The sequence below is a fragment of the Squalius cephalus genome (genome assembly GCF_949319135.1).
Source record: "Squalius cephalus genome assembly, chromosome: 3".
Taxonomy (NCBI): Eukaryota; Metazoa; Chordata; class Actinopteri; order Cypriniformes; family Leuciscidae; genus Squalius; species Squalius cephalus.
This window is the reverse complement of record NC_137124.1, coordinates 45,834,781-45,850,941: the sequence shown is the minus strand read 5'-3', so window position 1 is coordinate 45,850,941 and position 16,161 is coordinate 45,834,781. Positions and strand designations below refer to the sequence as shown.

Sequence of the window (16,161 nt, the reverse complement as noted above, 5' to 3'; positions counted from 1 at the left end):
ATTGAAATGCGTGCTCAGTAGAGGCTATAATTATATGTACTACAGGTACATCTTCAGGTCTTTGTCTTCAGAGATAGCCGTACTGTGTGTGTGTGTCTGTGTGTGTGTGTGTGTGTGTGTGTGTGTGTGTGTGTGTGCAAGCTCTCTCTGTCTGTCACTCTTTGTTAAGAGTTAGATTCCGACTGTCAGTGTGCAGAGAAATTCTTTGCGAAAAGGAAAATGCTTGGAAATAAGCAAGGCGAGCGCTCAGTTCAAAAACGTAGATTTTTCATGCAGTGGTCAGTTTTGAGATTTTGGGCTAGTTTACTCCTTTAATATGTGTTCTTTCAAGCTGCTATAAAGAAAACGTTGAAAATATACATTAAGATGTTTATTTTATCACATTTTGTTTACTTGCGGCAGTAAGTTTCTCCCAAATTTACCAAGAAGTTTGCATTCCAACGCGACATGCCGAGTTCCGTCTGTTAACTGAAGTCTGTCATGACCGGTATCGTTGTAAAGCTCTGAGTCTCTTGCACAACACTATGTAACCCAAATATGGGCATTTCCTTTATATCAGTAACCAATCGTGAATGTCCAAAGGGGGATTTAAAGCTAATGACAAAATCTTATTTAGAGCTATTTCAATCTTTAACTGCCGTTTTCTCAAAATGAGTTTTTTGTCATCCTCCAGTACAAACATCTCAGCCTATGTAGCACCTATGTACACCAAACTTTCCAGTTATATACTTAGCAGTATTCTGAAGATATTTTCAGAAGGACTTGTTAATAAATCATTCACATTTTTTATATACTTGTGTAAGTAATCAAATGAGGAAGTTTCATGGTGATATCTATTATTTTAAAAATTTACCCTATTCACCTGTAGTGTCTTGCCTTAACAGTGAACACTTAGCAATGCCCGCAATCGCCCTGCTGCAACACTTGAGGTAAACAGTCTGTGCATCCGTGTTTTCATCAGACAGTGAATCTTTTGCTTCTGGCATGGATATCAGTTCGCCACCTCCAAACGTTCCTCCCGTGATGACAAAGAGCAAGAGGAGCTAATCGAGGTGGTCCCTTGTGCAATGGCCAGGTTACAATTAACCCTCTGGGGTCTGGGGTGTTTTTGGGGTCCTTGAGATGTTCTGACATGCCCTGACATTTGTGCTTTTTTCAGTTGCTTATAAACATATTAATGGCAAAGGTGTAAATTCACTCTATATAGCACAAACATGACTTCCATAATATGTGAGCCACATGTATGTACATGTTTTCATTTTTGAGAGAATAATGTTTATGCATGGTTATCGAAAAAACTAAAAATGAAAGTTTCTGAAATAAGGCCACAAAACACATACTAAATATGTGGCAATAAGACTTTTGACTAATGGATGTCATCGCCTAGTGTTTTTTCTTCAAAATGATATGAAAATCATCCTGCCTAATCATCCACAAAAAAACGATACATTGATTTTAGTTTTGTGAAACACTTTTAGTTTGGAAAGCCAATATGCGGATGGGGCGTAAACGCTCCAACAGCATCATGCATATTTAGTAGTTCACACCTGGTGAGACTACGTCCCTGCATACTTAATGAGCCATTCATTCAGGTGTGTCACCTATAGCTAACTTAAATATACAAGCTTCATAAAAATGATCATTCTAGGAGAAAATTTCAGATGGCATTTAGAGGCTTTTGCATCTGAACTCTTCATATATACACACACACATATATATATGCATGCACATACATACTTTATAATCTTTTCAAAACTAGTCAACGTCTTTCAAAACTAAAGTAAACATTTTATCATACGTATTTCAAAGTAAAGGATTCATTAGTTAGTTGATGACTTTATTTTTGACAAAACACATACAGTATATATTCCTCATCTCAGTATAGCAATAGAGTTTGCTAAAAGCTGTTCATTCAATACAGCAGTATTTGAAAATCGATCATATTTTGTAAAATTACATTTATATTTGCATTTATGTCAAAACCTAGACACTTTTAAACATCAAAAGGACATTTATTAATATGTATTCGTGTCAAAATGACAAATAAACAGATTTTCCTATTCAATTTTGCATGGAAACGCTTCCAAGACGCTTGCGTGTCGCGTGAAAAATAGGCGTCGGTTCTATTTCTAGAATGCACGCGTTTTCCACGCGGCTCGTGCCGCGCCTGAGACGTCTCACACAGGCAGTGTGCAAACTATAAACTGTTAACATGGGAGCCGAAATAAAAACGGACACGCCACGCAGCTGAGACAACGCCACGCATCCAGTGTTTCACCGGCCTTATCCAGCGGATGTGGGCGTTTCACAGGTTTGTATGGATCGCCTCACATTTGCGTTTGAATAGCGCGGTCTCCGTAGGCGGAGTCACATTAAAACTTAATTAGCTGAGATGAGAACGACTGACATCTCTCTCTTTACATACATATTATATAAACTGTGAATATTTGTTTTTTATAAAAATTACTTCATTTGAAATAAGAGAATTCAAGCTTCATGCCTGTGTGACTGTATGCCTGTTTGACTGAGTATTCGCTGAGTTACAGTTCATTTTCGGACGCGTTTCAGAATTGACTTCACTGACGGAGAGTAGGCAGAACTCGCATCATGTTTATTTTTCTTTATTTGGCGAAAAGCACAACACTTTGTTTTTATTATGAGCATACACAAAAAAAATACACACTAAACAGGATCGATTGATGTATAACACAAGCATATAAGATAAAAAATAATATTTTTTTTTCTATTATTTTTTTTGCACTCATACGGAAAAAAACGAGCCTATCGCGCCGGCGCGATAGCCGACCTCAGGGGGTTAAGACTGGCCACGAGAGCAAGAGACCCCCAAATGCTCTAAATTAGAGCACAGATTTTTGTCCGGTGGCCAGGGGGAGGGGCCTCAACAACAGTCTCTCCCCTTCTTTGTGGACCTCCATGACAAGTTATCTCGATCATGGGGGAAACCTTACACATTGCGTGTCTTTGCGCCTTCAATGTCAACATATTCAACTTTCGTGAAGTACAAGGAGGCGTTTGTACAATTCCTACCTCGCCACACTCATGGGAAGGGGCTGTCGGCCACCCAGCTCCAACCCAGTCATTCTCAGAGACGTGAGGTGCCCTCAGAGACCCCTCGTCAAGACTGGGGATAGGCTTGTAGTGCTCAGCAGCCTCAAAGAAGACCTGACATCTGGACTATCATGTCAAAGAAGTAGAAGTCCTGATGGCTTTGCGCCCAGGTCTGTGGGGGTGGCCCCCCTTGGGACGGGATGCGTAAAAATACATCAACCAGCTGATAAAGACAGTAGAAAAAGGTTACAGGATACAGTTTGCTTATCGCCCTCCACGTTTCAACGGTGTGGTCCCCACTACTGTAGACCCGGAGCAGGTATATCTGCTGTCACAAGAACTGCAATCTCTTCTGGGCAAAGGGGCCATAGAACCTGTTCCCCTCCCAGAGAGAGAGTCAGGCTACTACAGTCAGTACTTTGAGGATCCCAAAAAAATATGAGGGGTTGCATCCGATTTTAGATCTTCGCAGCTTGAATCGTTCCCTCAGAACATTCAAGTTCAAGATGCTAACTATCAATATGGCCGTGTCACAAATCCAACATCGCAATTGGTTCATCATCTCAAGGATGCGTACTTTAATATAGAAATACTGCCACAACACAGGAAGTTCCTGAGGTTTGCTTTTGGGGGTGAAACTTAGCAATATCAGGTTCTACCATTCGACCTAGCCTTATCCCCCCGCACATACATGAAATGCATCTGGCTCCTCTGCGACTCCAGGGCATCCGCATTTTGACGACTGGTGGATACTGGCTCAGTCTCAAGAGCGTGCGCTTCGACATCGAGATGTTGTCCTAGCTCATCTCGTCTCTCTGGGGTTGAGAGGACGATGTACTTCGGAGTTGTATGGGACTCGGTCACTCTGCGGGCACGACTGTCTCCCGCACGTATCGAGACCATTCTAAACACCATCATCTTAGCAACATCAGGCTAGGTCAGAAAGTTACTGTTCATCAGTATCAGAGAATATTAGGTCTCATGGCATCTGTGTGGTGGCATGGTGACAGCTACACAATCACATTACTGTTAATAATCTTTTCGAGCCCCTTCAGTCTGGTTTTTGTAAACTCCATAGCACAGAGACAGCTTTGGTCAAGGTCACCAATGATCTGTAAATTCTGGTTCTCTCTCCATCCTTATCCTTCTTGATCTTAGTACTTTTGATACTGTCAATCACAATCTCTTACTCAACCGACTTGAAACTGTTTAACCTGGTTTAGATCTCTCTCTGATCACCTCCAGTTTGTTTTTATGAGTGGTTTCTGGCCTGAGATTGGCTATGGCCCTAATGGTGTCCGTCAGGGTTAAATTTTAGGCCACTTGCTTTTTAGCATTTATATATGTCCTCTTGGATTGCTGTTAAGACCACTCAGGGTTAATTATCACTTTTATACAGATCCCACTCAGATTTATATTCACTCTAAGCCTGGTCAAAATGTGGATGTTTCTTTTCCCTCACATTGTATTTCTGAGATGGATGACCCAAAACTTGTTGTGTCTTAATAGTTATAAGACAGAGGTCTTGCTTGTTGGCTCTCTATATATATATTGGGGCAGCATCTCGTTCCCGCTTTTTCAGGGAACATGTTTACAGTCAAATAACCCAAAACGTTTTCCATGTGCAAAGTATGTTTTGATGTGTTTTTGCACATGTGAAATTTGTGTGGTTTTAAACCATAATTTTGTTTAATAAATTATTTAAACTGTTCTGTGAAGAGCTTATCAACCAAACTAAAAGCTCAATGTTTTAACTTTATGAAAATAAATAAATTAAAAAAGATGTAAATATTAACAACATACATTAATAATTAATATTGTAATACTGTTGTGCTGTAAAATCAATTAATTACTATAAAAACAACAACCAACAACTACAATAATATCTTCATATTAAAAGTTTTTTTTTTTCAGTGAAATATAACAATGCTAATTTACAATATTTATTTTGTTGAACTTTTGATAATAATAATATTAAATAAAATGTAATTTTAGTAATAAGTTGAATTTCTTATTATTGCTGTTAATATAATTGTTGCAAATAATATAAATTTTAAAATGACACAAAGTGTGTGTGTGTGTGTGTGTGTGTGTGTGTGTGTGTGTGTGTGTGTGTGTGTGTGTGTGTGTCTACTCTCAACTTTAAACTTGCTGTCTCATCTTTGGACCCTGCATGTAATCACATTTAACGTATCTAATATTAAACACATTTCTTACCAATTAAACTTCATATGAAATATATGGCAAAAATGTGTGTAATATATCACAAACAAAACAACTTGAATTATTCTGTTTATATGTTCACTTGAACTCTACCAACATCTAGCTTTAAAATGAATCGCCACCCTGGGTCACATAACCATAAATGATAAAATAACTTCCTTGAAGTGATCATTATGTGTAGCCTTTGCTAACAGACTTGTGGAAGGGCCCTTCATGAAGGGATTCAATTATTCACTTTCATTTGGAAAGTCACAACAAATGGCGTCCCCTTCCCGGAGTGCCCTTCAAGGGAGCGAAAATGCTGTTTGAAATTTGCCTACTTTCACTACAGACTGTAATGTCAAAGACAGCAGACAGGGAAGTTGAAGACAGATAAAACAGTTAAACTTAAAAAACAGGTTAAATTGAATGTCAAGAACAGCAGTGAGGAGAGGACCTGATAGAAGTCACTGATAGTAACCGTGTTCAAGAAAAGACCGAAGGTTAAGGCTGATTTATATTTCTGCGTCGGACCTACACCGCTTTGGGCTATGCGTTGGTTTTCATTTATACTTCTGCGTCGTTGTCTGCGTTGACATGCAATTACACATGCAGAGGGAGCATGTGAAACCCGAGGGAGGGGTTCTAGCAGACCAATCACAGCGCTTGTGGTCCGTGTAGAATTGACGCGTTGTTACATTTTTGGAGAGGTGCACGTCAGGGTATGCCGTAGACTAAGCGTGCTACACACAGCCTATGACGTAGCTACAGCATGAGTTGGACGAAGAAGTATAAATTGGGCTTTAGACTCGATTAAAGATGAATAAGAGTGGATGCAGATCTGTTCAAATGACACATCCTGAAGAACCGGATCTATTGTTCATCTCAGACATGGTGGCAAATGAATGTATTTGATCGTTCATCAGTAGGATCTCTGTAACATCTGCAAGAAATCAAGACCGAACACAAGAAACAACAGCACATTATAGAGACAAATTCAGCAGTCAAGTGTGTGCCAAATCAGCGCTGATGATCGTCTCTGCAAAACAATGCAGGCAAACACCAATGATCACAAACACAGATCACACTCGCCCATCAGATGAGCATTAAGAGATCCATATTCACAGCTCCATCAAAGCCTGACGGCGCAGGCAGCCTTCAGCAGAGACAAACAGACATATTCATCTTCATCTGTCTCAAATGTTATCACAACCAAACCAATTATCACTTATTAACTGATCAAAGATTAGCCTCAAACACTGGTTCATACATGTGTACAGGCTTCTCAGAGCTGTTCGTGCATTTTGTGTGTGTGTGTGTGTGTGCGTGTGTGTGTGTGTGTGTGTGTGTGTGTGTTAGTGTCAGTTGATCTTACTTTGAGGTTGCAGAACTGAAAGTCAGTGGAACATTTTCCCTCCGGAGACCTGCGCAAAAAATACAAACATTTCATATGAGAAACTATATGAAAATATACAAACAGTCATCATGATTAAACTTATGTGATTCTCTGTGAAAGAGAGAGATTTAACAAGAGTTTTAATGATTTATTTATTACAATTTAAAATAACTATGTCTGTGTGAATGTATTTTAAAATGTAATTTATTCCTGTGGTGCATATCTGAATCAGCATCATTTATTCAGTCTTCACTTTCACATGATCCTTCAGAAATACTTATAATATGCTAATTTGATGCTCAAGGAAAACTTTATTATTATCAATTATTATTATTCTTATTATTTATTCTTATTATTTTTAGGATTCTTTGATGAACAGAAAGCTCAAAAGTACAGCATTTATTTGAAACAGAAGTATTTTGTAACATAATAAATGCCCGTTTCGATAAATGTAATGCATCCATGCTAAATAAAATTTATTTATTTATTTAAAAGAAAAAAAGAGTCTTACAGGCCCCATTATATATACATTGTGAATCTTCATGCTGCAACAGATACAACAACAGATCTAAGTGACCACGACTGTTAAACTCTAAAAAGGGCAAAAAAAAGCTCTGTCAGTCATGGTCACACTGATCTGTTTAAGTATAGAAAAAAGCAACATGGAGAAATGGCATCATTTGTGCAAACCTCATTTGAAAATTGATGACAGAATCTTAATTTTTTGGTAACTATCCCTTTAATCACTGACATGCCACTCAGATATTTAATTGTTATGATGTTTCATTTGTATCTTGTAGAAATAAAAATATGCATAATGATGACTCATTTGAATTTCATTTGGCAGTAGTCGTATTGAAAAGCGACTCTGACATTTTAGGATAATTGTGCCGTAACATTGTTATTTTTCATTAGAAATGTTGATTATATGCTTGGAGGAACACAAAATGTGACCAGCAAACCTCAATACATGTAAATTTAGGATGAATAGAGACATTTCTCTCTGGATAGAAATTATATTGTCAGATATATCTGTGTGCGTGTCCTTAAAACTAATCCACACCTCCAACAAGAACATCAAGATTAAGGGTTTATGGCAAATTAAACTCTGTCTTCAGTTTCTGTATATTTTAAATTTTAAATTTAATTTCCATTATCGACAAACATCAGGGTCAGTTAGGATGTGCTCGTGAAGTCAGGTTTTACTTCACTGAGAGGCCTATTTTGGGCCCATAATGTACGTTAAAACTATATATGCAGGCTGAAATATACAAAATCAAACACAATGTTTGGAAATATTTCAGATGAAAACAGATGTTGTGAATCAGGGAATACAATTTTTGTTCACAAACACCTTGCAGAACCTGCAAAATGTTCATAAAAAAAAAATGACAACAGGATTTTTTTTTTTTAACTAGTACTGTCCTGAATAAGCTATTTCACATTACAGATGTTTAATTTTTTTAACTAGTACTGTCCTGAATAAGCTATTTCACATAACAAATGTTTAAATTTTTTATTCCCTCTTATTTTGTTAAAATAATAATATTTTGCTGATTCTGATTGCTGATCTACGTGAAGGGTTTGTGCACTTTTGTTTGTTTTTTTTTAATCAGAAATGAAATTCTAAAATTAAAATTGAAAATTAGAAATGAAATTCCCTTTCTAAGGCACTTGACGCTGCATCATGACACTGCCTAGGAACGCTTCTGTGTGAGACATTTGGAAACACGCCAATTTCATTGGCCAAAGACGATAAATACAGTAGATGCCTGAAATAAACATCACCAGCTTCTTTGTCTTCAGGAAGCCTTGTGTTTGAGTGTGTGTGTGTGTGTGTGTGTGTGTGTGTGTGTGTGTGTGTGTGTGTGTGTGTGTGTGTGTGTGTGTGTGTGTGGGAAAGAAAATATATTAAAAAGATACAATTTGTCTATTGAAAAGGCATCTAGCAAACTGCTCATAATGAGAACAATCGGCTCTCTCTCTCTCAAAAAAAAGTTTTTATTAAATAAAACAAACTTAGGTAATCCACAGGTACGAAGAAACAGCGTGTTGACACGACAAAACCAGAAAACTCAACTGAGAACAAAGAAGAACTAAAATACAAAGTGATGATGACTAAATAACGAACAGGTGTGATGATTGAATGAATATCCATGACAACACTGACTGGAAGGAATGTAAAACAGTCCCCATGAAAATAAAACTAAAGACACAAATTGTTAAGCTCATTTAAATATTTACAATTAATTATAACTCATAATATATATGGTATATAATATATATACAGCTGAGAAAAACAAATACTTTCTTCTCAAGAGCCCAATGTGCCTATTTAATACACTTTTATTAGTCCAGCCACAGTCCATTTGAACTGCATTTGAAACCTGCATTAAACACAGTAACATTCAACAATGTGATCTCTGCACTAAATCCATTCATTTGCACATTTCAGCAGTCATGTGCTCCCCGCTGGGAATCCTATGATCCCCTGCAGCAGCGTGTCACTCAGCTTTTATAGAGAATATAATGAAAATGTCTACTCAGCTCCAGCCATTCTGCGCTAGTGGACATGTACGGTAATTATTGCAACATGTACAGTATAATCATTATTATAATCAATATACAAAGAACAAGCACTATATAGCGTAAAAACTGTTGCTAAGATTTTTAGCATCCAAATGTCATTGAGCTGAATGTCAACCTGTAGGCCAGAAAATTCGCTATATAAAGCAAAATGTATGTTTACATGCACTGATTATCATTAATGTGAATGAATCCAATCCAATTCCTGAAATATATCTTAAACTGCAAGTCAATTCAATGCAATACATCTATTTGGAACAGAACTTCAGCACATACGTCAGTCACCTCATTCTGATCGGGCGCACCGTTTTTAACTGTTGTACAAAAAAACAGGTTAAGAAAAAGTCCTCATACACACATTGAGGAATGGGCACATCTACAGATCAGAAAATCAGAGACATGTATAGGGCTCGGTGAAATTCATTTTAATTTTTAACAAATTTTATTGATTTACTTATTTCTGGATTCCATTTTGTTTTCCAATTAAATGTTTCTGGATTCCATTTTAATGGTTTAACTAAATTTTAATAATTGAAAATCATCTCTAATCAATTTAATTTCCATTGAATATGTTGATGTAATCAATTGAATGATCTATTACATTTGTGAACAATAACAGGGCCCTGGACCTTTTTTTCAAAAAGTTTGTGTTTGGTGTTGCGGCCGACGGAAACAACAACAGCTACAGTGAATTGTTCAAAATCTTTCTTTTTAGTAAACTCTGTGTACACAAATAATGTTCTTAATGCTCGAGTTCATGTGTAGAGCCCCTGGTAATACTTCGGGCAAAGTTTCATGTTGTGTTGAGCCTTCTTAAGCCCCGTTCACACCGCCAGCGACTTTGTCGCTGTATGCCGCTAGTCTCTCTGAACGAAGAGTCGCTTGTGGGCGTTCGTAGTGCTGTCGCTCTAATGTTTTTGGTAGACTGCACGTCTGGCCATATCTATACAAAATACCATCACAAGTGATATGATTTGACTAGGAATTAGGCTCAAAATAATTAAAAGTAACAGTATGCTGTTGGGAGAGTGTTTTTATATTACCACAGCAGTGTTCAGTGGATTAAATCATTTAACGTTACTAGATTAACAATCGATCAATCAACAAATTAAACTCACTCATACTGTCATAAATCACTAATACGTCATTCGAATTTGACAAATAATACATTTTCTTGTCCCTAATAGTCAACATAATGCAGGGGAAACTGTAAAATGGACTGCAGCAGTGCTAAAATTGCATCATAAAATTACAACACTCGAACTATAAATGTATGAATTAAACTCACTGAGACTGTCAACAGTTTATTTTCCATGCATCATTTTATTATATCCATGCCTATGTGGTTACAGTCAAATCATATAAAACAGTGAAATCGCCCTCAAACTCTTCTGTCTTGCCTGCACTCGAGACGGTGACGTGAGCTCCACTGAAAGTATTCTTTCCTATTGGTTGTCTCTCTCGAAAACCGCTCCTCATTTGCATAAAGTTGAAATTTCTGAACGTTTGTTGCGTCTCGCGTCGCTTGACACGGCCACATTCTGTCGCCAACGGTCACCGTCGCTTGGGTCACTGGAAGTCGCCAGCGCTCCATTGAAATGAATGGGATCGTGTCACTTTGTCGTTGCGTATCGCTGGCGGTGTGAACGGGGATTAGTGTTTTAAAAATAGTGGTTTTGATGCTATCATAGTCGTGCCCCTAGCACTCCCATTCAAAAGGCAATCTGACCGAAAAACGAAAATACGGTCAAACTTAAAAGTGGCGTTTCTATTCTAATTATGCTTTTAAACGAAAGTTTGTCTTGGGTAGATTAACAAAAAGACCCTATAGGTTGCATTTTGCCAACTTATGCCAGTACATCACTGGGAAACGCTTAGCGTGAAACTTTCATATTCTGGTCCATCTGCTTGCCTGTAGCTTATTAATATAGCCTACATCTCCAATAAGGTGGGAGTTTGGTCTTTTACATCACAGTATTTTGTCCATTGAGTTACTTTAAGTGTCCTGACCACAGGGGAATCCTGGAGAGTGACGTATTGAGGGAATCACCAGTTCTGCAGCAGCTTCTCTATATAAGGCTTAACGTTTGATTTAACGTTTGATCTGTACATCAGCATCGGGGAATAACATAATCTCGGTCACGATTGAGAAACCTGTGCAAAACTTATATACAAAAGTAACGGTGAAGACTTCAAAGTAAACACAGCTTTTGTGTCTTTATCAGCTTTTCCATATACTGGCCCTGATAAACATCACAAATACTTACTGCTTGTTCTATTTCTGTAAATCCGTTTTTATGAATGAATGAGTCTCCCACCCGTTGCTCTATAGTTTTCTTCGTCAACAGCCGCTTGCACCTCCTGCTGGTGAGGTCGACTAACAGCTATGGAGATTATCAATCGGCAATCTACTGAGATTCCTGCCGTTCCCAGATGCCAAATGTTGAATTTTCTGTCAAATTTGAACCACTGAATTTGTGAAAACGAATTTGTCAAGCGAAATAAAATGGACCGAAAATTGCCTGTCGAATATAGGTTGTATTTTTTAACAGAATGAACATTTTGGAAGTGAAATCTGAAAGGAGAATATGGATTATTGAATTTTTAATAATGAAAATATTTGTGAAAGGTTTTGAATTGAAATATTCACAGCTTAAATATACAACCATGTTGAATTTCAGCCCATAAAAATGCAAGCCCTAAAAATACAATGCATTAAAATGCAAGCACGGTTAATGCAATGCATATTCTTTCAAGTAGTGCAATTCATCAAGGTTTTTGTTTCAAAAACATTTGTCATTATTTTACTTCCATATTATTATGCTTGAAGTGGATGTCATAACAAATGTCAGTAGGGAATATTTTAAAATGAGCGGTTCAATCATGAATCCGTTAGAGATTCCCTTCATGCTGTGGAAATACAAACCGGAAAACAGAACATAATGAGCGCAGCGCTGAAAAGGTGCGGGGCTACATAGAGGCTATCAATTGCAAGCTTTTCTGATTGCATGAAGCGTAAAATGGCAAAATGTAAAAAAAAAAAAAAAAAAAAGTGAGCACAAAATTAATTCCTCTGCTGTATTTGAATTGTGTCATTGGAATGAGATTAAAAATTGTACAGTTTAATTTTTTTTTTGCATCGAATTAATATTGGGATTATATATATATATTATATTATATTTCAAAGACAATAGAAGTAATATTAACTGGGTCAAAAAGTTTAATTTAATATCAATTTAAACTATAATACATTTTGTGTTGTCTTTATGTGATGTTAGGTTAGATATGTGCTGGCTCCTTTAAGAGCAGCAACTTGATGACATCATCAATGTTAGACCAGCTTCAGTCTGCCGCATGGAAGATAGCTGTCCTTTAGTGTGATTTCATCATGAGCAATCTGCTACATTTCTTGTCTTTTGGGAGTTATCGTTGGTATGTACATTTATGTTAAGAAATGATTCAACTATGCTTGATTGTATTTTATGTTTAGAGTAAAATTTCATTCGGATCCTTATACATATGTGTACTGTGCATTTACCATGCGTTAACAATCAGGCACACACGTTATCTATGCTGCTATGTTTACTTATTGTTAATCACTCATTTTGATATAATTGGAAGTGAGCCAGTATACAGTTTGAGATGTCAGTTTATTTCACATCCATGTATGAAGTCCTATGCACTGTTATTTCTTATGTGCCATTGTATACTAGCAATTTGTGTTAAATTCCTTATTCTGTATACTTAAATTCATACGTTTATTGTATCATATTTTCTTTTCAGTTTTACCCTACTTCCAGTCATCCATTAAACAAAGTGAACTGGGTATCTGCTTCAGTGTGGTGATTGGCAGAGGAGTTATCTGTCTGTCAACATATGCAAGGTGCATTGGGGTATCAGAACAGTAAAACAACGACTTCCTTGCGGACAGATATACAGCAGTGCAGGTCAGAGTGCCTCTTCTGGTGTGAATCAGACAAAGAAACAAACGAATCAAAGACTTGAACATAGGCTTCCTCTGCATTATGGAAGACTCAAAGCTACCAACCCTTAGCAGCCTAGTGACTTGGTCTAATCAGTCAACATCCTCTAAACACTCAAAGGCCTCAAGTGTTAGCCCTGCTGTTGCTATAGCCCTTGCTGAAGCTGAAGAAGCCAAAGCTAAAGTTAAATATGCAGAGAAAGAAATGCAGATAAAGATGCAAAGGGCACGTTTGGATGCAGAGAGGGCATGTTTAGAAGCACAATTAGCAGTGTTGGATGTCGAAGGTAGCTTCCAAAGCCGAAGCTCTATCAACAGCTTTAAGTAGTGACAAAGCATCAAGCTGTAAATCTGGCAGTCAACACAGATCTGATTCTCATGCCAGTATTAAAAGAACTAAAGAGTATGTACAAGATCAAGCAAAACTGTAAGCTAACGGACAGCTTCATCCCTCTGCCGTTGAAGAAGATTTGGGGCCGCCCCCACCTCCACCGGCCAAACTGTTCCAAGAGAGTATGTCACAACTGCCGCTATATGAGATTGGAGCTCTTGATAGAGGCAAAGACTTTAAACATTACGAATTCTCAAATAATATTGTTGACCCTGAAACGCATATCCCAGGTGAGCAATCAGAGGAGGCTCTCAGACAAGCCCCCTACCCAGCTGGATATGAATCAAAGCCATCACAGAGAGTAAAGCTTTCTCCCTCCATCAGTAACAGACAGAATCCTTACTTCACTTGTGTAAGACCACCTGACGATCTCAGCCACTTACCAACGCATGCTTACCAGCACTCCGACATGCAACCAGCAGAAACAGCCATAAATATTCACAGCTATCCGCAGGTCAAACCATGTGCTCCAACTCCACATCTTCATGTTCCACTTGGCAACAGCACTCCTAGGGCAAACAGTGGTGAGAATCAAGATGTATCTAACCTCATCAGATTCATGGTGAGACGAGAAATTGTTTCTACAGGTCTTTTACAATTCGACGACTGCCCTGAGAATTACCGAGCATGGAAAGCATCATTCTTCACTGCTACTAAGGATCTCAATCTTACAGCTAAGGAGGAGATGGACCTCTTGGTCCAGTGGTTAGGAGCAGATTCTAGAGAACAAGCAAAACGCATCAGAGCGGTGCATGTGGAGAACCCTGGCAGAGGCCGTGTGAAGATTTGGGAACGGTTAGACGATTCCTTTGGTGCACCCGAAGTCGTTGAAAGCTCACTACTCAGAAGACTAGAGACTTTCCCAAAGATTTCAAATAAAGACTGGAAGAAACTCAGAGAATTAGGGGACCTACTCATGGAGCTTCTCGTAGCAAAATCTGAAGGAGTGCTTCTGGGTCTCGCTTGCTTGGACACTGCACGTGGTATAGCCAGCATAGTGCAAAAGCTACCTTTCAGCTTACAAGATAAGTGGATGACTCTGGGTTATACGTTCAAACAACAACGCAGAGTCCCCTTTCCTCCCTTTTCTGTACTTGTTGACTTTGTGGTTGAACAAGCCAGAATGCGGAATGATCCTAGCTTTGCCCTTCCCCTTCAAACTGAGCATTCAAAGCCAGAACATTTCCGGAACATAACAGAGCATCCATTTCAGTTCACAAAACAGAGATATTCTCCACTTCCCCTGTATAAGTATGCATCAGTAGCCACGAGTCGCATTGGTGTGACGTCAACTCCCCTCTTCGATTGATTGGCTAGAGGAGTAGCTGTCAATCTAGAACTAGTGGACCAATGGTGACACTTAAGCCCGCCCGACTTTACATGAAACTCGAACTGCAACATTTGGGAAAGCAAGCACAGAACATAGAAAGAAGAGCGAAGAGAAAAACAGCACAAGTGTACAAAAGAGCAAAATATGAGCAGAAAATGCAAGAGAGCACAAAGTACAGAGTAATAAAACCAAGGAAAACATACTTTTTACGAAAGCATGACCATGAGTTTAAGTTTTGTGCAAAATAACTTTTAATGCGTTTAAAGTTTTTATTCATGCTTGTTATTTCTTGATTCACGCTTATTATATTTTGATCCGTGACCACGTTGTTTGCTATTCTAATCATTTTGGATTATTTTTTCAGTTTGTGCAATATATTTTTACATGCGTTTTTAAAGGTCCTGTTCTTCGTGATCTCATTTTTCAAACTTTAGTTAGTGTGTAATGTTGCTGTTAGAGCATAAATAATACCTGTAAAATTATAAAGCTCAAAGTTCAATGCCAAGCTAGATATTTTATTTAACAGAAGTCCCCTTTCAAAGCCTACAGCGAACGGCTGGTTTGGACTACATCCCTCTACTTGCTGCTTTAATGACGTCACTAGAACAGTTTTTTGACTAACCTCCGCCCACAGGAATACACAAAAAAAGATGTTTTCAACCTCCGTTGGCATTTTGTCACAGTTACCACATGTACACCTATAAAACATATATTACTAATCAAAACTCGTGCTCTCGTGTAACTAAGGTAGGAATAAACAATGCACTTATTTTAAAAATTCAACAACACCATCGTTAATTCGACAGACGGACAAAACCATACACCACAAGCTTTTATAACAGTTTGTTATTTAACAATACAATTTAACCAATTCAAGGTAACAGCCAAACGTAAAAGTATGACAACTACTAAATAAATAGCTTACCATTGTGAAACATCCTGCAAAAGTCGTGCTTGAACAGGTTCTAATCGATCCTCTTCATCTATGTTCTCCGGGTCTGATTCCGGCTCAAATTGATAAGGTAATATTAAAGACATGTTTATAATCACACTGAGTGCATGCATCTCCACGTTATGGTAAGAGGCGTGACCTTTCCGGGCAACGTGCGCTAAGCTGCTGTCGAATCACAACACAGGAACCGCTGGCACAATCATAACTCGTTACGTATTTCTGAAGGAGGGACTTCATAGAACAAGGAAGTCAT

The 16,161-nt window shown here is 38.0% G+C and overlaps 1 protein-coding gene across 26 annotated transcripts in view; it reads right to left on the bottom strand.

The window, feature by feature from the left end:
* Positions 1 to 16,161, bottom strand: part of LOC307155595 (receptor-type tyrosine-protein phosphatase delta) — an 846,598-nt gene that overhangs the window by 424,761 nt on the left and 405,676 nt on the right. For all 26 annotated transcript variants that reach the window (XM_079866351.1, XM_079866375.1, XM_079866370.1 and 23 more), the window contains exon 6: positions 6,647 to 6,695. The gene's annotated coding sequence lies outside the window, so the exon portion shown is untranslated. The remainder of the gene's footprint in view (positions 1 to 6,646; positions 6,696 to 16,161) is intronic.